The 24,781-nt window shown below is 47.5% G+C and overlaps 1 protein-coding gene across 1 annotated transcript in view; it reads left to right on the top strand.

Moving 5' to 3' along the window:
• The first annotated feature begins 4,461 nt into the window (after positions 1-4,461).
• Positions 4,462-24,781, top strand: part of LOC126542258 (uncharacterized) — a 147,450-nt gene continuing 127,130 nt past the window's right edge. The window contains exon 1 of the mRNA XM_050189245.2: positions 4,462-4,629. The gene's annotated coding sequence lies outside the window, so the exon portion shown is untranslated. The remainder of the gene's footprint in view (positions 4,630-24,781) is intronic.

Consider the following 24,781-nt stretch of genomic DNA (forward strand, 5'->3'; position numbering starts at 1 on the left):
GCGTAATGGTTCCAGGACTTAGATTTGCAAATGTGATTGTTTGCTTGAAATCAGGGGTACAATCAGGATTCGATGGCAGCCAAAGCCTCGTATTGGGCGCTCACGCGAAGACTACAAATGAAGCTGTACAGGATGATATGGGCTGGACAAGTTTTGAAGTGAGGGAAGCTCAAAGTAATATCGATTTCGGAGAATACTGAGGAATATGAAAGAAACTGAATGGGCGGCGAGAGGGTCCAAGTATCTGTGCAGGAAAACTATTGACTCACAGTGAAGCAAGAGAGAGAGAGAGAGAGATAAAAAGGAAAGGCAGGGAGGTTAACCAGATATCAGTCTCCGGTTTTCTACCCTATACTGGGGATGGGAGATAGGGGTTAGAAAGAGGACAGACAGGAAAACGTTAAAAAACCCGCCAGAAGCCGCACGAACAACTAATATTTCATATTACAGAGACGTTGCAACATATAAGTGATGCAGGCCATGAAATAACCTTCCAGTGGCTTCCAAGTCACTGCGGGATTATCGGCGATGAACGGGCGGATCAAGCTGCCCGCTCAGCCCATACTGAGGAGCACCACGTCCCAATTCCTCTTTCTAGAACTGACGCAGCACGGAAGCTCCGCCTACTTACTCGGCAGTGTACCGCGTCACAATGGAATGAGCCACATTTAAGAAATACGCGACTGTATTCACTTGATCCCACATTGAGAGAAGGGTGCCTAAGAACGCGTAGTTATTAAGCGAGGTAAACCAAGGAAGAAGAAGCATGTGCTTGCTGCGGTAAAGCTAAGCAAATTATGAAACATGTTTTATTGGAATGTGAAGATATCTACCGAGCTGCCCGTTTAGACTCATTGAAGCCATTGGATTCCGGGATTGCAGGGGGGAAGTAAACATGTCCGCAATAAAGATTAGTTAATGACGACTGCAGCTTTTTTGACAGAAAAGTAGGGAGACCACAAACAACGGAGACGTTCCCAATAGTGGCTCAGAAAGGTTGAGGGAGGAAATTCTTTGTACGTGCATTAAAAAAAAAAAAAAGATGTGTAAGACAGTACGCAAAATAAGGACAAGAACTTGGTGCCGCAAATTAGTGGCATGAGTTTGGCTACCCTGTTTTAAAGGGGACGCTCATAGTATCCATCCATCTATCAATTCGTGCGTGGAAGCCCTTGGATTTTAAGTGGACGGAAGCGTCAATCGGTCAGCAGTCGAGATAAGCAAGAGATGTTTGAACTATTGGTGAATAAAAAAAGAGGGGGGGGGGAAGACATTCATATGACCAGATCAGTTACAGGCATAGGAAGCGGTACAATATATGTAGAGAAGCTTTGAAAAAGAGAAAATAGATCAAGGAGATGCATATAAAAATACTAAAATAAAAAGCATGTACAACATACCTGATTAACTCAAGCAGACTAGGTGACTATTTCTCACCACCTTGCTTCAAAGGAGATGCCAATAAATAGGCGCCTCAGAACGGCAAGTTGGGCCAGTTGGTTGGGATTCATGGTAAGGTTTGTAACAGCGCACCCAAGACAAAGACAAGAGCTCCCAAGAGCTGCCATGCGGAGAATCAATTTTTTAGTGGTGATATCGAAGCATGTACGTTCGTGAGTGCGGAAATTTGATATACTACAGCAGAGGAATCACAGGGTCGAGGTTCCGTATTATATGTATGCATTACTATAGCCACGCCATTCCGAATGTAACATAATGCAACGGTGCAATTTTCGGAAGCTGCTGGTTGGCGCGAAGTGCGCAACGTAAAGGCGAGTCTGGCAACGGTCATATGTGGTCCACACAAAAAACTTTTCCGCAGTAGAATGATAAGTGCGCTGTACATAATAGCACGAACGCTGAAATTGTGTTGCCTCTTTAGCGTGGAGTTAATAGGAGTTCTTCCAATGACGGTTCACTTAAGGCAACGTTGCGCGACAAACGGCCGATTGACAGCCACAAGAAAAACGTGAGCCCTATGCGGGAGTCGGCAAATAATTAGAGTATGTTGTAACCTGCAGAAACTAGTCAGTGACAAAAGTGACTTCTTTAGCAGTTTATTGGTCGGCCATTTCTTTGATAAACAATTACTGACTCGATAAGAACAGTGCGCCACTTAAGTTCCTCCAGTGCGGAATGGGGAACACTTATATTTCCTATCATTTCGATAGCTGACTCAATCACGTATGCGCAATGCATACAGGTGAGAGAAGAGGGCCGACGACCCGCCGTGGTTGCTCAGTGGCTATGGTGTTAGGCTGCTGAGCACGAGGTCGCGGGATCGAATCCCGGCCACGGCGGCCGCATTTCGATGGGGGCGAAATGCGAAATCACCCGTGTACTTAGATTCAGGAGCACGTTAAAGAACCCCGGGTGGTCGAAATTTCCGGAGTCCTCCACTACGGCGTGCCTCATAATCAGAAAGTGGTTTTGGCACGTAAAACCGCATAATTAATTAAGAGGGCCGACGACATGCGCTTCTCTAATCGCGGCGATGTCCAGCGCTTTCTTCTTCCGACCACGTCCAGCTAGACCATACTGAAGGAGTGGATACCATTTGCAGAGGCAAACTTTCTTGGACCTCATACGTATCCGTCACTGGCTCGGAAATCAACGCGGGCATTATTGCATTTACTGAAATCGAAGAGACTCAGCGGCCATTTTTACAGTGAGCTGCAGGGCATTTATGCGATGATACCATTTTATTATTTTATACATTACACCATTCATACGATGAGCCAGGCTACTCTCTCGCACTTCTCTCAATACACGGTGCGTCATCTGGCGGCGCGGCCGAGAAGTCAGTGCTTGGCCTCCGAGACGAGAAGCGCGGCGTGCCGGTGCGAGCGAACGCTGAGAATTGTTCCCTCCCCTCCCCACTTTTGCCGCACGCCCAGTGGCACAAACTCCAGTTACAGCTTTCTGTTGCTCAATACGTGCTACATAAAAGTGTTTTTCTGAGCGTTAAAGAAGCCCGCGAATACACGCAAAGTGCCTGGAGCAGTCAGTCGCGTGGCAATTTTGCGCATATTCACGCAATATTGCCATACACCTCCTGTTCACCTCTCATGCTCGAAAAAAACACTTTTATGTAGCACGTATTGAGAAACAGAAAGCTGTATCGAGAGTTTTTCAGGTCGCTCTACAATATTCTGATTGACCCTTTTCGTCTAACTATAATACCTGAGCAGTTGAATAGTTAACTAAGTCTAATTATGTACTTAGGCGGAATGCAAAAAATAATGAGTATCTCGAAGTAACGGTAAACAACATTACCTTGGTTCTGCCCAGCTACGTGGCATTTGCATATTTTCAAATCTTGGTGCATGTAGTTGGAACACTACATATATATATATACATACATGCGGCGTCCGCCTCACAGTATTTGCCTGGGTACAAAAAATATATCCCAGACGCTATCACACACACACACACACACACAAACACACACGCACGCACACACACACGCGCGCGCGTGTGTTTGTGTGTGTGTGTGTGTGTGTGTGTGTGTGTGTGTGTGTGTGTGTGTGTGTGTGTGTGTGTGTGTGTGTGTGTGTGTGTGTGTGTGTGTGATATCGTAAACCACAATCGTTTAAAATATGTACCTTTTATTCCTGTTTATTGATGTAACTATATCCTTCCTATAATCCATGTAATAGTTACCATGCTTGGTGTCACGACGTTTATTAGAATACTACTTTGCTTCGTATTTTTCAAGTGTCTGCCTATTCCTACCTAGAATAAGCCATAGTTGTTTGACAGAAGGAGCCCATTTTTTGAACCCAGCCAGACACTGTGAGGCGGACGCCGCATATATGTACGTATGTATATTAAACAAATTCTCGAGTACGCCGTTACCAAGACCAGCAGGTTGTTCTTGGGGACGGTAAAATAATTGACTATTATTGCTATTATTGTTGTTGTTGTTATCGTCGTTGTTGTTGTTGTCGTTGTTGTTGTTATCGTCGTTGTTGTTGTTGCTGTTGTTGTTGTAAGGAAAAGCTTTTACTTTAGATTTCTCTGTGGTCTCCGTAGTATATTAGGCGTACTATCCCTCTCAGTGAGTGACACAGTGGGTGTATGGAAGGGGAAGGGGGGGCGGTAGGAGCTATCACGCGTGCGAGCGATATTTCCCGGTTATCGTTTAACGTTGCCTTATGCAACCTTTTTCAACTTTTGATTTGAAACTACGCTGAATGTGCGCTTCAGAGAGCGCCATCCGTGACAAAATGGGTAGGGAGGACGCAACCGCGGTGTGTAACTCTCTCACAAGATGGCGCGACCCGTACGCGTGCCCGATGTCCCACGGCGCTTCTCGCAGCGAGGCCCAGCAGTGGCCTACAAAGCGTCACTCGAACTGATCGCCAGATGGCACCATCTGCGCCATGTCCTGTTTTGCGTGCACCGTTTCCTCTCAAGGCTTGGTGGAGAGAGAGTGCACCTGGCCAGGCGTTCATGTCTGCGCTCGCTCGAGTACCGCTAAGTTTGTGCCGCGCCTTTGGTCAGAGCGGGCTATTTTCTTGTGCACGTCGGCCGACGCCTTGTGTTGCCGCCGTCCCGGATTGGACTACCTCTCCGCTGCAGGCCTTTCGGTTTCGTCTGTACGGACGCCTTGTTCTGCCTCTCGCTGTGAGTCTCTTCATTCGGCTGTCACTGATACCGGCGCTGGCAGCACGTGGGCGCGGTAATCTCGCCGGCTAGAAAGCGCTTGACACTTCTAGCCTTCTACAGGATGAGAACGTTCTGTCATCTCACTTTCTTAGCCTCGTAATTTCTGGCTACCTGTGCATGTCCACCGTGTGTTGACGGTGGTGTTGTTGAAATGTTTTTATGAAAGAATAGGTAGTCGTGACCTTCACCTCAAGCTATCTGACTTCTTGTATGAACTCCATTTCGTGGTATATGAAGCTATATAATTAAAACCGCTGTCACACCACAATTTAACTATTAGTTTTTAAACTTTTTGACAATGTTCCGAAACGAAGTTCTTTCGTGTACATTAAATGATAGTTGATAAATTCGTTGTCATAGTTTTGTGGTGGATTTAAGTTATTACATGAAACGAGGCAATAAATCAAAAGGTGGGAAAAAGTTACAATACGGGTGTATGTATTCTGTCGCAAAGTCAATGTCCGCTAGAGTTGCACATTAGTATATACGATCGTACGCGCGGGCATCACCATCGCAGTAAGATTGCAATTCAGAAATCACGTAATTTTCGTGCACGTAATAATTTGAAACCTTGGAAGACGCCTGCATGAGGTTGCTACGATTGTAACTTTTAGTCTTGAAATGAGTGTTACGAATTCAGTTTTAATATTGAGTGTCGAAAAATGTAGGAAATGAACATGAAAAAAGTGGTCAAGGTGGCGTTAATTCGTGTTGAATACTGCCCTAGTCAAAAAAGAACGGGGAAGAGTGTTGGAAGCGCACAAGTCAATCCCTCCTCTGCGTGCTTCTGTAGCTAGTATTGTTTTGCTCTGTAATTTTGAGGGGGAATTGGGAACTGAAAGATGCCCGTTAACGAGTAAAGCCTGAGGAAACGACCACTTGAGCATCGGAATTTTCGTCTGCACCCTCACGCAGCCTTCTTTTTTATCTCTACAAGGACCCGCTTCCTTCCTAAACATCCGCGAGCTACCTCTACCACGCCGAACCTTTGGCTGCCGCGCTCCGCACTAATCAGTATCGGTGGCAACACAGGTCAAGTGTATTGACGCCTGATAAGACACAATGGGGACTCGCTGTCGCGTCGACCAGAGCTGTCTGGCCAATCATTCGTTGCGAAACATGCAAATTCGCTTCGTCGAACTGTGTAAGCGCAGATGACGTCCGTGAACACATGCACTCGTACTGTCACGAGGTTAGATTGGTGCACGTTTGTCTCCTGCCACAGCTCACGATCAGCGCCGCCGCTTCTTACAACCCTTAATTGCTTAAATGCGGTGCTGAGTTGAGCGCTTGGAAAATCTCGGCTGACTATGGCAGGGAAAATATTTACGCATTTAATTTACTGAAGTGGGTTACTAAGTCGTAAACTCATCAGGAAGGACAGGGAGCCGATTCTATAGAGCTTTAACATAATTATCTCTTTAACAGTGGGGGTACAAGACATGCATCTGAACTCTGGTGCCAACGTTTTGACAAGGGGCATTAGTTGTCTTCGACCTAACAAAGACAAGTCACCTTCTCGAAACATTGCCTCAAGTTTCCATTTTCCGGCGAACCTCCGTCTTGTTTGACTTAACATACTTACAGTATATGTATGGGCAGTGACATTGCGCCTTAATTGTACGTTCATGGCTATTTGATTTTGCTCTTGTTTAACTTTTTTGTACACCCAATTTGAAGTTCAAGTCTATAGCTTTATAGGTGTAGGAGGGAGCCCCGTTTCTTTTCTTTTCATGTGGCATTACTTGTTTGTTTTGGGGCTGAGGTGTCGTTTCACCGCGTGTAATTTGCCAAAAGCCCTGTTACCGTTATTGCAGTGAGGATATGATTCTAGTGGGAAGTGGGATAAAAGAAGACGTTGGAACCTTGAAACGGCTCCGCCTACTCGTGGTGGTGTCTGTACTAACAAAACTGCTACAAACCGTTGAGATCCACGTAATGCACTTACTGGTCACGAAGGACTAAATAAGAAACAATTATTCTCCCCATAGGCGGCACACACACCGGTAAAAGCAAAAGCACATGTTCAGAACTGTGGTCTCTGGACCTATACACCTATGTTAGTACATGGAGGACTCCTTCAATAAAAGTTAAAAGACTGTGAAGCGTATTCCACGATGAGGCAGCGACGTGGACACCAGTTGAGTATTGATTGAAATCTACTTCGTTGCAGCGAATCCTTTTATTTCTTCGCTTTCTCAACATTCTTAATTTTGTTATTATTGTTGTTGAACAGAGAGAAAAAGCAGCCAATGTATCGTCTACCTCAGATCTCTCCACAGAACAAACCATTTGTAAAAGAGCAGAAACGCGCATAAGCGGTAAACACCTAAAAGTGCACTTGTGTTCAGGTGCAATATGCACAGCTTCGTAATATAGCGCTAATTAATCGTTACCGCAGGTGCTCTACGTGTCTCGTCCAACAGGGTACCCAGCCACTCTATACTCTGGCTAACATTCACGTCGTTCCCTCTCTTCTTTTTTTCTTTCCCTCCCATCTCGTGTGAACACATGCTTTATCTACCACCTAACAAAGAAACGTTTTGCAAACTCAATCGACGAACATTATTGATATTTTGAATACGATGAAAGTGAATAAATGTGTTCAAGTCTTTTGGATTCGATGGAGGGGTGCTTGACTATGCGTCTCGAAGAAACACTTAAGCGTAAGTGCAGCATTTCACTTTGCAATCTAAACCAGTGATAGCGTCATTTGTATTTAATTGGGTCTCTTTGCTTTTGTAGTTCTAAAAATTATTGGGTTTCAAGTGCCAAAACGACGATCTCATTATGAGGCACGCCGTAGTGGAAGACTCCGGAATAATGTGGACCACTTGGGGCTCTTTAACGTGCACCTAAATCTAAGTACATGGTTGTTTTCGCATTTCGTCCCCATCGAAATGCCGCCGCCGTGGCCGGGATTCGATCCCACGACCTCGTGCTTAGCAGCCCAACGCCATAGCCAGGCGCGTTTGTAGTTGTACAGGGAATATCGTATGAGCGAAAGTGAGAATGAAAGCCTATTATCTGTGCGCGGTATACCAGCATTACATGTACCAAAAATTGCAGGCGATTTTTGCGTCGTCCCACGCAGTAGTAAAAGGTTATTTTCTACTTTTTCTTTTTCATGTAACGTGATTCGTTAATATAAGTTTATAGAACGTGAAATGAAGAAATATTGTGTGAAGCGGTGAAAATATTTATGTTTTTCTTCATCTTTACTGAAAGCAGTATGCGCAATTAGCCATTGCAACCTCAAAGTCGAGAAATTTAATTGCCTTCGTGTAACCGGATACTCCGCCAATAAAACTCGAGTTCCCGGCAAAGATTATCCGTCTTCAGAGGGTTCCATCATAACAAATACAAATCAGACGCACAAAGCTCACCGATTCCGACATAGCCCCACCATTTCAGAGCTTTTCATGACCTGGATCGTGAGCTCCTCTTCAGTTGCACGACTTCACCATATGTCATTCGCTGCAATCAACATTGACACGCTCTACAGATCGACGTGTTACGAATGGATGTTCATTCAATACTAGTATAGCCGCAGCTTATCTAGTTCCATCACCGCACTGTTCAGAAGCGTCACTGTAGCAACATATAATCGGCCGCCAATTTATTCTCTTGACCCTTCCTTACAAGGCAGTGACATCCACTTGGTGCTTCCGCGTGCCAAATATGATTTATGTTTCTCAAGAGGCAAATGTCTTTCATCAAAGATACTGAGAACGAGTTATTGGAAGATGAATGCAGCCCTACATACATTCACAGGACGCCAGAGGCGATGGCGCGTGGGTTGCCATTGATAGGCCAAGATACAGGCTTCCTTGACGTGCACTCAAAGCGCGCACATGTCTTCATCGTGACTCGCAGTGCACGATTATTATTGGAGGTTAATGAACTCCCGACACGTACCCTAGTCACACGCTGGTTAACCGTTCCACATGGACCAACGAGCGAAGCCATTGTGCCGGCGGCTGAGGCGCACAAAGGAAGCGCGAGCTTCTTGTATCGGTCCAGCAGAAATTAAGATTGCGATCTCAGGCCGACCATGACCCCTTGATTGCGACCCGCTTGATCACCGTTCGTGCAGCTGTATAAGCTCGTGCTTGGTCCAAAGTGTTGCGGGTGCTTTACGGTCGAAACATGCGGGTCGCAGAGCCTTTGGCAGCAAAGGGTTCGCTATATCGGGAGCCTTATTATATGAGCGTAGTTATTCTGACGCCATGCTTCACTCAACGGGACTGCTTCAACACTGATGTCGATAAGGAGAGCAAGGTTCATTCGCACGCCAACAGAAAGCGTCGACGTAAATAGAGACATCGACGTGCTCCTTGTTGACAGAACGCATTCAAGGGCGAAAAAAGCGCGCAAGCAGAGAACTGTGAATATCTTGGTGATCGCTCTTCTGAGATGGCGGCGGCAAATTTTGTCGCGAGCCGCGGAAACCGCACGTTATTTATGAATGTGGTGGTCGCTGTGATCAGGTAGGTTCTGGAGAACTGTAGCATACCTAATCTTGTTCGTATTTACAGCAGTTGCGGGTATCTGGGTCAGTGGGCCACATGAGCGTGTGTTTACATTTTCTGATGCCCGTTTTTTTTTTCTTCTTCTTTTTTGCTCGACATCGACGGAAGCGCGGGAATATATTCGGCATTAAATAACGGACTCGAGATTAACTTTATGATTCTGGCTTTTGACATACGTTTAAGCAGGCCATGTGCTGCACATGAACGATATCCTTCTGCAGCAAATAGAGCCCGTCGCATGACAAACGCGTTCAATGCCATTGCCGCCTACTGAGTCAGCCGTGAAAGAGGCACCGCGCTGTTTATTCAATTGGTTCTGCCCATTTCAGACGCGGAGGATGACGCGCGCGACGGGCGTGATATATAGGACCCCGTTCTTTATAGCGGCTCACTCCCACTTGTGCAGTCCTAAATAGACCCGTTTGGTGTCGAACTTCGCACGCTTCCTTTGGAGATATATACCGGTCCGCCGGCACCATTAACCGCGTCCGAAAGAGAGGAAGAGAAAAATAGAAGAGTGGCAATGCGGCTATATCCGCGATTGAAGCACAACGCAGTCACGGAGCGTGCTTTACCGGTCCTTCCTTGTTTGCATGTCAATTTCTTTTTGTATACGCAACTTGGGAAAGCCGACGCACACATTCGTCCCAGATCCAGTGCGTTCGCCCTGGGGTCTGTTTTTTTTTTCCCCCAAAGCTTGCTTAGAATTGCGTGCGTCTCTTATCTTTTTATCTTTCTCTCTCTTTGCGATTCAGAATTTTCTCGCCCACTACAGGGGCTGTACACCGTTTGCACTCGACGACTCCGCGTCGTTTATTTTTCGCTGCGGGCTAAAATCTTTCTGCGCGCGCTGCCAAATCAAACCGATGGGGTTTTCTTTTTCTGCCTTTTTTTTTTCTCCGGCCTGAAAGAGCTTACTTTGTGCAACGTGCCAGGCATCGCGCCTGCATGGTATACTTAGGAACGGTATTATGCTTGAAGCCTGACAAGGTCCGAGAAAAGCGAGGTAAATCTTTTCGCGCCAGGGCGTTCCGGCGTGATGTCTGAACGAACGACGTAAACTTTTTTCTTTCTCTTATATTTTATTAACTTCCTTTTCTGCGTTTGGTGTTCCCCGATGTAGTAGTGGCTAAGAATGAAGCACGAAATAGTAAGGGTGCAAACAGTTTCAGCGTGCTTCTTCTCGACGTGGCTGGTTTAGCTCATTCGTTCAGGCTCGACCTATATAACGGATTTATCTGCCAAATTAAACATCGCACGAGCAAACTTCAAGATCAGTGTCGGAAGTAAGAGCAACGCTCTCCTTGCGATATCACTCCTCAAGCCTGCCACAATGGCATTGGAGATCTTCGTAATCAGCACAGCGCAGGACCAGCCATGGCTTCGTGACCAGGGCCCGTATTCATAAAAGAGTTCTGAAGCTAGAAATGTACGCAAGAGCAGAAAGATGTCAGCCGATCGTAACGCCGGACATATCATTAGCGAAGGCGGCCGGCCAACGACAGACAGCGCTTACGAACGAAGAGATTTGTGGATTTGGTCAGTTTCCACGGATACAATTCACGAGAAATCATAAATTAACATTGATTAAATTATAGCTGACTTAAACTTGCAGGACATAAAGTTACGCTACATATACACTTACCCCACATCATCCTAAATCCCCTCTTCCTCATTCTCATTTTGTAAAAGGTTCTGCGTGCCCTGAGTGACGGCCTTTCTTTGCACTGCATATAAACCCTGTTCCGATGCCTCCTCACCTCGAGCCATCTCGATACCTATTTCTGAGAGTACGCTGCGTGCGCTCCGAAGAGCCTGCCGTATCATTCTGTTTTCCCGCACCACACTAAGCAATCACGAAGTGACCGCGCCCTCCCATCTTCAGTGTACGGGTGCACCTTGCGATTTTCTTTGTCGAGTGCTTCTTCCGTATAGCGTGCGCGAAACGATGGGCGGCCTTCCAAGTGCCATGTGGGAGGAAGGAAGCTCATCGTGTCTTTGGGCGTTCTCTCTAACGATGCTTTCTTTCTTTCTACTTTCGCCGTGGAGGGTTTTCGCCGGGCTGGTGCAACTTCGGCAAAAGGAAGAAAAAAAAAAGATCGCCCACAGAAATAGGCCTAGACGCTCGGCGACCCCCGCCCTTCCCCTTTCCGCTTTGGCGCCGGTGCTTCAGCCGCATGTATACGTGTACGCTCGATACACGAAAGAAAGGTGCACGGAGGGGCGTTGCGCATGACGTGCGGACGTAGACGCCACTGCAGGTGACGTCACGAGACTTGGTCAGATCGGCGTCATCCGCTTGCTCTCCGGCGCCAGGGAGGGCAGCAGACGACACCTCCTGCGTCGAGTGGTGTTCCGTTTTGCTTGCCTCCCCCCCCCCCCCCCTCCTCTCTGCATCTCTTTTCACGACTTCGTAGTCCCTTTGTCAGATGTCGGAGAGGGAAACGACTAACGAATGTTGGCAGGAAGTTTCTGATTCGCGGGAAGGCGCCAGCCCTTCAAGTGTCGTCGACATCCATTTCAAAGGCAGAGTCTAAACAAACTATAGAGCACTAACAGCTAGGGTGCGGCGCTGGGTTCAAGGAAACGAGGTTGTTGCCTTGTCTTAACCCGGCCGTTTAAGGGATGGCGGCACGATGTTAAAGGCGCGAAAGCCTGATTCTGATAAGCCTCGTTCTCGGTAGTGCCAATGAACTGTTGCATGTCTGTTGCTTTTGTACGAAGAGGCGCGTTTATCGCTGTGCGCACGTGCATCATCGTGGAAAAGATTTCTCGGTCGTTCACTCAGGTGTGTGTCCATTCGTGGACTGCTAGCTCGTAGGAAGAAAACGTCAGTAATTATTTGCGCTTCTTGTGGTTCCAATAGGCCCCCACTGTCGTTCTTTCTCTGAGTGTCCTTTTACTCTAGCAGACTGCGATTTAGCGCCAGTCATGCATAAACAAACAAGTTCACCTATGAGCGTGCAAATCAGTACACCTGATTAATGCCGATATGTACCACGATTTAAAATTTAGCGTTAGAATATTCGCTTTTCCCCCCTGTGTGAACACTTATCTCTCTCAAAAGGTTTAGTCGAACCTTGTCGTGTGCTGTCGAAGAGAGCATATTAATATAGGCTATTAATAAGTTACGCTTACTTAGCCACTGGAAGGTTATAGCGCGCCCGTGTATGTTTCATGTGCGTCGGCGTCGAGCCAAGTCTCCCAGTACAGTTCTCTCACAGGGATTGGCTGGGAGTGCTTCTACGTTGGAATTAAGTCACCGATCTGGACCATGTAAGTGAAGCAGCAGAAACAATCAGTGAGGCGTAGTAGCCACAAATAAACCAAGCTACGGGCCAGACAGAGCTGGGGGCAAGACAAGGGGAAAAAGTTATGCGGATCCCGCGCACTGTGGGAATCTGTGGGCGGGAAGCTTTTTTAATTGTATATAAATGCATGCGTTAATGCCATAGTAATTAATTAATTAATTAATTAATTAATTAATTAATTTAAATAAATTAGCTACAAGTAAGTACACTATGTCGCCGGCTTGCCGGCAGCGTTAAATTGTTAAATCAATGAAGGAAGGTCATAGGTAAATCGAAGCCTTTCAACTATATAGGAGTTTGCTACCAAGTACGGAGCCATGCTTGCAATTAAATAGAAAGGAACAAAACAGAAAGCACAATATATTTCTCAGTCTTACATATAGGCCGTAGAAAAGAGCCTTCTAGTGTTTACTGGCACTTCCCAAACACTTCCTGGATAATCACCTTAAACAAAAAGGGAAGAACAATTGATGTTTCACATTTTATCAATATGACGCATCATCAAAGCGAAATACACAAGCAAAATCCAGATCACGCTTGAATAACCTGAAAAACGAAGCCAACTAGAATATAAGGAAATAATAACAGCTAGGTTGAACAAACTCACAATACAAATAAGGCTAAAGCTCGCGGTACATCAATAATTAGAAATCTTTTGACGTTATGCCGAGTTACATAAATGTAGATTATACAAATTGTGTTACGTAGACACCATTTTTACGTTATACATATGCTATGTGCATGTGGTGACATGGATTGTGTTGAAGCAATAGACAAGAATGAACTGATTTTTTTTGTTCCTTGAACGAATGATCGTCAAAGTATCACATTCGTTGAATGGTTGCACATCCCAAACGAAACGTCGGTAAATATCCTTTAAGGTCGTACTGAACGATACGAACGCGATTTGTGATGTGTAAACCACAAATCGCCACTATGCGAGTGCTTCGTCTCGAAACTCTTCCACTTTAACATCGCAGCTGTTCTTCGTTCTGTCCCTCTCTACGCCTATAGGCTCTGTGATAGATTCCAGCTATGTATACTCGAAATGACATCGACGTAGAGGCCGAAAGCAGAGCAAGGAAGTTAGATCCGCATGCTACATGCGAGCGACTATAATGCAATAGAATTATCTGGATGGGCCCACTCACGCCTTTGATTGCGCTCCCTTCAGAATCAGCTCACGTTACAAAGCCCGGCGTGTAAATACCGTTGCGGGGGAAGCACTGGTGTCTAGGTCCGCCTGCCTTTGATTACACGTCCTCTGGGATCGGCCCAGTTTACTCGGCGAGATACGACAGGCCAAGCCCCGGGTAGGTAGACAAAGTAGGGTTCGTTTTGAAACAGAACACTGAAACATTTGGGCTAGCCGACCTGCATGCGCCATATACGCTGCAAAGCAGCAGTCGGCCTCGGACTCATGCTGTGCACTGCTCTTCCTTCTTCATGGCTTACTCACTGGTTGAAATATGTGCGATAGACATTATACAGCTCCTGTACATTCGCTCGAAAGGAAGTTTCTGAGAGTCATATTCACGAAGCGCTCCTCTTTCAAACAGTGGAAGGCTGAAGAAGTAAAAGGAAAAGAAATAACAGGCATACGTGGCGAGATCGTCCACACTGATCTCGACTCCCAGACTGGTTACGGTTACGTACCTGAAATACGAACCTGTTCAGTGAGTGCGCGCCTGTAGAACTAAGGATGAAAGAACAGTGGTCGGGCAGGCAGCGCAGTCGTTCCTTAAAGGCGCGCCCAGTGCATACAAATCTCCTGCCTTTTCTAGACAGCTTGTCGTGACCTTTTCTTTGCAACTGCCATTTATGTGCGCGAAGCACCTCCCTGCCTTTAGGACCTGTCGGTGGGGGCCCAGGGCGTTTTCGTCGGCGTTTCCTCCTTTTGACGCCGACGAACGCTGTACGACGCGGTACTCATTTGTAGATATCTTGGGGGTTTGCCTCTTCTTCGGCTAAAGAAAATAGAGTAAGAGAGAAGAGCAACGGTCTCGGCGCGGGCCAGGAAACGCCAGCCTGCGCTCAAAAACACAGCAGCTAGAGCGGTGCAAGACTGTGGAAGGCCGTTGCTGGGAGGCAGCACGTATGACGGGCCTAATTCGCAAAGTCATTGACGACGTAAAGTACAACGAGCTACGCTTACACGAGCCAAATGAAGTCGAGTGGAATCGGCCGGTCGGGTCGAAATCCGGTCGTCGGGTTCCTGTGGACGCTAGCGAGCTGGGCCGAGCGTGCGTCAAGTAGAATTCCGTCAACCCGCCTGCAAGAGGTGTGTCGATTCACTACCATTTGACAGGGCGCATGTAAACGCGGTAGGGTCGGGCCGAGTCAGCTCGACTTCTGACTCTACCCGCTCGCATCGAGTTTACGTAAACGAGGACACGATCCTGCCATACGCAGCGTGGTTTAGTGGGAGCGCAGTAGCAGTGTGCTGCAGTATACCGACTGCAATTGGTGCAGGATAGGTGTGCCGCAAGAACAAAGACGGCATAAACAGGCGAACATGGGACGACGTCACTAAGGATGTGTAACCCGCCACGATGAACCAGGGGATATATGCGGCGTTCTACTGCAGACAGGACATTGCCAGTTTAATTGCGAGCCGCGGCGGCAGCATTTCTACCTGCGGGAACCCGAAATGAAAACATTTGTGGCCATTATCAATATCCTTAGCGTTATCTCAGATGGCCCAAATTAGTCGGAATGCCTCACAAGGGGTGTCTCTGTCAGGCCAGCTATAGATATAACGCGATATATCTGTTAGAACCGTCAGCTACAGAATTTTTTTTCTTCCTAAATTGTTCTTTGCATCAAATGTTATGTTGCTCCGGAAGCTTGCAATGATTCCCCGAATACAGGTTATTTCGCCTAATCTTTACTTGTGTTTAAACGACAGAACTGCTTTTTCTCGCCCCGTGAGAACGATTCGCATCCTAACTAGGCCATCTTGTCGGAGGCTACATCGTGACTGGCCAGTGCACGAATGTTACTCAACCGGCGGACCGTTGTTTCACGTGCGAACTGCTTTGTGAAGTGACTCCCTGACTGACGCCAACTCTGGCTTCCACGACTGGCGCACGTGAGACACAGAGCCGCGCAGACGGAAGCGTCTTTTTTTTTTTCTTTTTTTCTCGCCGCGGGTCAGCGACCCTTTCGCGTCGGCTTCGTCGTCGCCGACGTCGGCGTCGTTCCGAGCATCTTCGCAACGGGGAAGAACCAGTGGTGTTTGCTGAGGTGGGAGGGAGGCTGGGAAAAAGAAGAAGGCTCGTAGAGTACTCTGAAGGGGAAGGAGGAGTGTTTCTTTTTGCTTCTCCCCTTTCTCGAGAGCCTCGTGGCACTTCCAGCGAAACCGTCATAGATCACGCATGCCGTCGGCCGCAGTCGGCGACCCCCAAGCGCCCGCTCTCGGCGCGAACTACCGAAGTGCTCCTCTTACGTCACTCCTTGATAGCCGCGACAGGGTGTTTTTTTTTTCTTTCTCTCTCATTTGTTTCCTAGTTGGGCGAGGAGACTTCGAGGTCCTCCGACAAGCTGACCACCAGGCCTCTCTCTGTCTAGTAGACTGACCAATGGTCAAGGCGGCGCCGGAGGTGACAGAACTCTTTAATCTAGCGTGAACTAAGCGTGAACGCGTCTGCTCTAGCGTTCGGCCACAGCTATGCTTCATTTACTTCTCTCTCTCTCTTTTTCCACTCGCTCTTACCGTCTTCACTTCGCCTGGAGCTGCTGACAAAGTGCAAACACGAGAACGGAGTGTAATCTCAGTGAAGGCCCGGCCGGAGTGCTTAATAGGTGCTCACACTTCTGTCTTCAACTTCTTTAGTTGTTCTTTTTTTTTAATCTTCTGACGCCCGTGCAACGCGTTTCCCACGTTACGAGTTGCGTTGAGGTACGACGCCTTTTGTTGTCTCTCTCTTTCTCCGAGGCGTGCTCTGCCCAGACGTTCTCGGTTCTCTCGCGCGCACGGAAATGGCAGCTTTTCGCTGAACGCGAGAGCGTTTTCTCTGCTAGTCTTTCTCCCTTAATTCTAGCGAGTCTCGCGTGTACCTTTCTGTCGCACGAAGAGTCATGCGTGTCGGAGCATAGCGCTCGAAGAGCGGTGAATTGAGCGAGAAGGACCCGAGAACAACGTAAAGGCGAACGTGTCCGTCGAGCAAACGACACAATTTTTTTTTTCACAGCTGAGCAGAGTTGAAGTCACTGGAGCGTTTTTGGTTTACGCAAGTTATTATAACGCCCTTAGACGATGGGCGGCGCGAAAAATAAAAGGAAACAATCAAGCAAGGTTTGCCAACTGAGCAAGAAAGGACAAAGAAACAAAGGATGAGGCGCTATTACGAAATGCTACTAATCACGCCAGGAAATGTATCTTCTGTTCACATTCAAATTTTGCCCGTAGTTGTGCACGAATAGATATATACCGGGTGTTTCAGCGAACACTTAAAAAAATTCTTAAACGTTGCCTGTGGCTGATAGCACAATTCTAGTTAATGAGCTGGTCTACTTGAAGAAGCGGACATTACTTTTGAAAAAAATTGAAATTCATACTCGACTAATTAGCAAAAATAGCTAATTAAGTTCTTAACTAATTCCCATATGACACACATTGCAATATACAAATTCTAGCTGGGGCATTCGCACGGCGGATCCACTTGGAACGAATTCACGGGATGACACCACTTTCGACATATTCAATTCCTCAACAACGCGGAGAAATTCATTGGCGTTCTAGTCCCTTTTGTGCTTCAATGCCTAAACCAACGCATTGTTAAGAAAGTAAGTGGAACGACAGCGAATTTTGACCGCATGCTTGACGGCACATATCCCGTAAATGGTGCCATCCACACACTTTTCAAGCGGATATGCCTTGCAGGCTCCCCTGCTAGAATTTGTAAATTGCAATATGTGCCTTAAAGTCATTGGTTGCAAGCTTAATTAGTGACTTTTTTGTTGATTAGTCGATTATGCATTTCAATTTTTCGTGCAAGTAATGTTCGCCTCTCCGAGTAGACCAGTTCATGGGCCAGAATTGTGTTATCTGCCACAGGCAATTTTTAAAGATTTTTGAAAGTGTTCGCTGAAACACCCTGTATACGGACTTTAACGAAAACGGTCAACGCAGTAATAATTGCACACTCCTCCTAAAGATTTCAGGTGAACAATTGCGGAACATATGTGTAGCCTAACTGGCTGTGTTGGTCCTCCCCCACATATATCTGATGTCAGAGCGAGTTCAGTCACCTCTTTTCTGATATCCACGGTTTCTTTAATCTATAGTGGTGATGAAGTTAGCGACGCAATATCATTACATTGATACGTATTTCTTTGTTGTCGGGATGCGTCTAGACCTTACACGTGCTGTGCGCTTCAAAGAGAGCGCTTCGAAAGTCAGGTGAGCTTATTGTTCAGCCGCTATAACGCCGCTCGCGGACCAAAAGGTTGGCATTTAGATGCCGATTTTTTTTGGGGGGGAATTAGGTTATACTGCTACTGGGTTATTTGCGATTGGGTTATTTCGTGATTGGGTTATTAATTCCCAGCGTTAAGCACGCACCGGCGCACCACCGGTGCAATCTGGGAAGCAACGCAAAAGCAGGCGGACTTCGGGGATGCGCCGCTGAATGGAGTGGCGTGTCCAGAGAGGAGCCCGGCTGTAGCACACGCCTCATGCATGACGCGTTTCGGTGGTGGCAGCACAGCGTGTCGCGATATTTGATACACTGCCAGTCGGATCAATGTCGACATTAATCGTGAAATGGGTACTGCCGGAAGTTCTCGTTTTTTATTTCCTTAGTCCCTTATTTATCTATGTTGTTTAAGCGCCAGTTCTTCTTGAAGATGTCCGCGGGGAGAACAGTTATATGCTGCATAAGTTAGGAATGAAGTAGATGATTATCGGCCAATCCAAACTTAGTACTTATTGGCTGCCTGTTACGGATTCCAATGGTAGTTGTACTTGAAATTACATCTGCCAATTCCTTCAAGATTAGATTGAGGAGCTCCCTTTCGTTGTTTTTCTGGTCCTTGGTATCAGAGCTGATACATTAGGTGACAAGTTCCTGTTCACCAAGGCGGGTAGATATCTAACGCCATTTCAATTTCAATGTTCACAAGCCCGTGAACGTGCTTTTGCGCGGACTTATACTTGATTCATTCATTTTTTTCCCTATTAACTTCTAAATTGATGACCAGACGTTTGAACTCTGGAGGAAATACACGATGAAAAAAAAAATAATTATGAGAAACTTCGTTCAATACAGCAGAAATGAACCGAAAATATAGATGGAAGTCCTAGCTATTCGAGAAAAGGTGGCAGCTGTTACGGAGGAGCAGTAATAAGAGGTTTATTTGGTGTGGACCAATCTTCGAGATGTAAGTTTCGTATTCTTAAACTTCTTTTGTAAAGTTGGACTGCTTGTTAGACCTATTTCATTCACACTTTTACCGTTAAACTTCCGCGTACGCGTGACCGGCCCGTCTGCAAGATCCGTCTTCGCGAACGGACGTCGAACGCTCGAAATAACACGATCGAGCGTTGGCCGATTCTGTGGATGACATTTACCGGAACTCCATTCTCGGAAACATTTCCAGGGGCTCCATCAAATGAGAACTGGACCGTCACCGTCAGATTGCCATGACACCCAGATATGTCCCAAATTCTTCGACCTCAACACATCCCAAACCTTGACAGGGGCGAAAATGGAAGGGAAAGAAAATTCCGGTTGATTCAATATCCTGTCAAATCGCCGTCTCGTCCTATAGGCACTGCAGAAAGGACTTTAGCGGCCATTGATCGGCCGCAGCCCAATCTCTGCGCTGCGCCTTCGAGAGAGCGTGTGGCCCCTTGGGCTCCTGGCTGTCGGGGCAAGGACAATGACTGTCATTGTGCGTGCCTCCTCTAGCCGTGGCCTCGCTTGGTGTGTGTACGCACACAAACGACGTCGTAGCCCCCGTACCACGGCCACCATTTCCCAGCCGGCGCCGCTATACGGCGGCCTTCCGTTCAGTGCGCCGAAGCGGAGCCGTGACCACAGTTGATCAGGCTTCAGAAAGAGTCCATTGTGGTGCAGGCGGCGGGAAGCGGCGTCGCGTGCGTGCGTGCCCCCTTTCTTCGGGTCCGGGTCCGCTGTGGACGAGGTTTGGTCCACTTTGCTTACAACGGGGCTCCCGGTCGGGGGCGTGTCGAGCAGCTAGAGCCGGAGGGTTCGTAGACATGTTTCGTTCATTCGTTCCCGATTTTTATGCTTGCACCTTTTCCCGAGATCGAGTCCGATTTTTATTCGGTCACTTTCTTTTCTTCTTGCGAGAGATTGTGTACGTGACCTTGTCCACAGTGCTTAGCCGCCTGTGTTGAGCGACGAATGACGCGGTGCGGTAGTGGGAGAAAAGAGCAGTGAGTTGTCGTTTTCTGGGGCATCTGAGCATGCAGAAAGGTCGGGCAGAGAGCGGTTGAATTCTCCATAGTGTCGTAAACATTTGCACATTCTCTGTTTTAATATTCGTGTGTGAATGTATGTGCGTATGTTGTGCGTGTATTTGATTGTCGAAGCGGAATTGTATAAAAACGAGTTCACGAAATAACAGGTCATCCTATCTCGACAGGGTATATATGACAGGCATGCTAAAAGGTGGAGAACATCTAGACTGTTGTTCCGGGAGGGCGCACCCTGCATATAGGGAGCCTCTACGCGGCTGAAAAGTAGCCGGCATTTTTGTCGGTGTTGTTAGATGCGCGTATGCTTGATAGGGCTTTTAGGTATTTTCGCAAAAACGACGTGATTTTAATTGCTGTGAGCGCTGCCTTGCACTTGTCGCGTAACATCTACTAAACATTCAAAAAGAGCTCGTCTCGTGGCGCAGTTTACCGGAGCGTCAGTTTTCACCTTCCAGAGGGCAACGTTTCTGGTTCGGTGTCGGCTGTGCGGCATTCTTTTTCTTCGAGCGTTTACACCCCGTTTCGTGGCAGTCGTGACGACCTGATTGTGATCATTTGTTATTGTATAAGAAGCATGGCTGGACAGCTCTGGTCTAGAGTGAATCATTAACTGTTCGCTGCAAAAGAAAAAAAAATATATATATTCCGTGCACACCTGTTATCGATCGCTTACGAGGCGGCGCACGCACGTGTATAACGGAGGAGCTCAACCCTGCGAGTATCAAGTTACGCGAGCACTGATTGACGAGGGCAAGCGTAAACCCGAAAACGGGTGACGAGAGGCGTTTCAACGGCCAGAGAAGCCGCGTAATGCATGCAGCGTTTTCAAGTTCTCTCCAGCATCCACTTCGCGGCACCAAGTGTCATGTACGCACGCGCGCGCGAGATCGCGTGAACACCGTCCGCGAGGCCCGATGCCGCAGCGGCGGCGTCCAGAGTAATTGAAGAGGACTGACCTTGTGTGCCGTGGAGGCTAATTATCCGCGACGAAGTGCAGGCGACGCATGCAGCAGAAGCGCACAGGCGGCGGCGTGCCTCGCTCGGGAGTCGCAAGGGCGAAGCAGGCGGGCCGGGCCGCCTTCTGCCGCGGCGTTGAGTGAGCGCCCGGGCCAGAGTCACGATGCGCCTCTCATCGCCGGCCGAAAGCGTGAACGCACTTATCAAGCGCCTATTACGACGCGCAAGCGCGACGATAGGCATCGCCTGCTACGCAGGATGCCGCCGCTGTTGTAGACTGAAAGGCTGCGATGAGAAAGAAGTTTTGGGGCCAGTCTCTTTTTCGTTGGGCATTTCGCGTCCTAATCGCGGTTCGTGGCTGGGAGCTCCGAATCGCTGCAGCGCCGTTCTTCGCGGTCGTAATAGCAGTCGATACACTGTGGCGAAGCCAGCCAGTCTATTTTTCTTTTTTTTTTGTCTCGTGAGACACGTTTAGATGCGGGCTTGAGATGTGTTTGCTTACTGCATGGGGGCTAGGGCAAGGTGAGGTGAGAACTGTGGCTAGTTTATGCGCTGTTGAAGACAACGAGGCGCGCATGCAGGGAACGTAAAAAGGAAGCGGACTTCGGTCTGATTCGGCCCCATTCGACCTGTTGGTACTTTCCTATACCGGTGCATGGGTGTGTTCAGCTTATTGCACAGAAGGCTGCACTCGTGCAATAGTGCAACAGCAACATCAAAAACAGATTAAATATATATATATATATATATATATATATATATATAAACTGTTTTTATAATAGAAGACTTTATTAATAAAACAAAAGAAGCGTTATTTATTTAATGTGCGATTAATTCCGGTGTCCGGCACTGTTTGGAAAACCCGCGGATTGCGGGTTAATTTACGTACGATATATGAAAGACATGTCATCTGTCACCTCAAAACTGTCACCTCATTCGGATTTTGAGGAGGCCAGAACTGACCATGCAGGTGCGATATTCGCAGGGTCTGTTGAGTTCTCCATATACATGCCTACTCCTTTAGGAAAGCGCATTTTAAGGAAATCGAACTTGTCGCGCACACCCCTGCTAAGCTTTTTCAACGACCAACCGACGAAGCGCGGTGCAGAGTGACAGCCTGCCCCACCTCGAGAACCACTTCAGGATGGAAGATACGTTGAACCAGACGAAAACAGGCAACGCTCTCGACGCAGAAAAAGCACTGATAACGAGAGTCTGAGAAGTCACAAGCTTCCAGAAAATTTTGTTTCGTTCGTTGAAGGAATGGAGCGCCCTTTAACTAGACAAAGGAGTCGCTAGCCCCACGGGTGATTGGAGGGGGTTGAGGGGGGGGGGGAGCGGTCGCCCCCACTGACCCGCCCCCCTTCCTATTCCGGAGCCCTGCCTTCATAGAAAAATGGAGATTACAGGCAGGACGAAAATAGAGAAATAGGTGGGGGGCGGAAGGGTATTCATCATGGGGCTGGTTGCTCTTGCCCATTTCAAGCATAAAAAAATAAAGTTGTGTTCTTGTTCTTTTTCGTCTCCTTAGACGGTTTATCGCTTCGGCAACGCTCGGCCAGCAGCATGCATTTGCACCGTCATGCGATAAGAGCCGCATGCCCAGATACCTACACCAGGCGTAACGCCCTGTCGCGGGCCAGTCTCACTGCATCCGATCTTGTTCATACATCGCACGCTTGAGAGCAGCACAATAACAGTGCGCAATCGCCCCGTCATGTGTTATTTTTCATATTACGCAGGCTTTCTTTGAAACGCACAAGAAATGACTACGTGAGATATATTGTGTAGGAAACAATTTATTGAGAAGCTTCTCAAGGTGCTCTACAACTTTGCGCATCACCTTTGCGTCGGAGTCTGCAGCCAATACTTAAAAAGTTGATTAATTAAACATAACTAATTAAGGGGAAAATAAAGGATAGCCCGAGTAACTCTAGGCCAGTGCCAACATTATGACATTATGCATACGGTTCAACCCGCGTTCGGAGTGCCTTTCATGTTTAAAACTTATGTGAGACAACCTGTATAGTAAGCTTTATAAAATTATTGGGTAAGAAAGTTCCAATTTCCCTAATTTGGCTCCACGTGACAACTTATGTAGGTTTTCATTCGAAAGTACCTGATTTCAATGGGCGCCTTGAATGGCATTTGCAAACCTCCACGTGAAATATATATCCTGTATGCGCTGCTCTCTCCTGCAATTGCGCAACTGCACGCAGAGTGCTCATTCCGTAATTGCACAACTGGTCAGGTACAGTTGGAACGGACAAGAGAAAATTTTTTTTTGTGTTTGCTTTTTCCAAATAGGATTACTAGAATGGACCTGACAGGTCATCTCATCTCTTGATTCGTTCTGAATTCACAAGCCACTGCGTTTCTGTTCTATGTTATTTCACCGCTGAGCTTTCTTTTCAAACCTACAGTTTCAGAAACCGCCATAAAATATTTGACTCGTCAGGAATAAAACAAGAAAACGTTACGCAGGGAAAAAGAAGCTTGGAGGACGCTTAAGCTCCGCCTTTAAAATTGGAACGCGACAGCATGCAAAGATCCCCGACTGCTTTTCACGCTTCCCGGGCAACTGCAGCTTATGTAACCGTAATGCTTACCAGGAAACGCTGCCAGCGAACGGTACGCACGAAGGCGAGCTTTCTGGTAGGAACGCGGCCTCTTGCGTGGGCTGATCTCCTGCTACTTTCTAACTTTTAATATATCAGTCTTATAAGATCTAACATAAAAGGTGTGTTCTGTCTCTTTCTTTTTACATGGCGTTTGTTTGTGGGTTCTCATTCTCGTAATTCCGAGTAACTTTGTAAGACAAGGTATGAGCAACGTTGGTGGTAAAAGAGTGGTCGGGTAGGCGTGGTTCGAAATTATTTTTTACCGGAGCAACGGTCGACGCTGGACGCGGGACGCCGGCACCGGATTTTCTGCTACGCGGGGCCCCTAACGATATCGCGTTAAAAATAACAACAAAGTGTAGGATTGAACCTGCCTTTCAGCGGGCGTTGCATCTTTGGAACGACATAAGGATAAAATTGCCCTTAATGTCCATTCTAATCGGCATGTCCTACATCTGCGTCAGAAGCTACAATCGACGCCGTCGGTCTCGTTATCCAATTACGCACGGCGGGCCAGCGGCATTTCGGAGAGAGCGGCATCATTTCTTACGTGACGTTAAAGTGGTCACGAGCGAGCCGCGATCGTGCTCCACGTGACGAGGAAGGAAACGCTCCCGACAGGAACTACTACTGCTCTGCTCTGCGCTGCCGTGCAGTTAATCCTCGCTTTCATTGTATGTTTTTTTCAGTATCCTCACACGTGGTTACCAACTAGGGCTTTTGCCGCGTCGCGCTTTGGTGCGCAGAGAATTAATTTGGTTTTACTTGCTTCGTTATGTTTTCTAGTTTTTTTTTTTTTCGTTGTAGGAAATGCGGCGAAAGAGAGAGCAACAAGAAATCGTATCCGAAGCCTCTCACCGATCCTTTTATAGATCTCCGGCGTGTTGCATATAGCGCACGTGTGTTGAGAGAATAATGTATATGGGGACGGGGAACTCCAGCATCCCTCCCATTTTCATCGCGCTTCCTAGCGCGCTTCTGTCACGCGAGTCAAGATACCGAGGAGGAAAGTACTTTTTCCACCGCCGCTTTCGTCTGTCATCCAATCCGGCCGTCATCCCTTCATTGCCTGCGCGGCTCGCCACGCTCGCTGGATATATCGCAGTTCAGTCTTTATTGCTCCCTCCGTGCCTCCGAGCTCTCGCACAGCGACGAAGCGCAGTTCGTTACCTAAAACGAGGCTGCTCGCCTTTCACCTCTCTTGGCCGTTTTTCTGGAAGCCCCCGGCGCGGAGGCTGCGCG

The sequence above is a fragment of the Dermacentor andersoni genome, chromosome 2, assembly GCF_023375885.2.
Source record: "Dermacentor andersoni chromosome 2, qqDerAnde1_hic_scaffold, whole genome shotgun sequence".
Lineage (NCBI taxonomy): Eukaryota > Metazoa > Arthropoda > Arachnida > Ixodida > Ixodidae > Dermacentor > Dermacentor andersoni.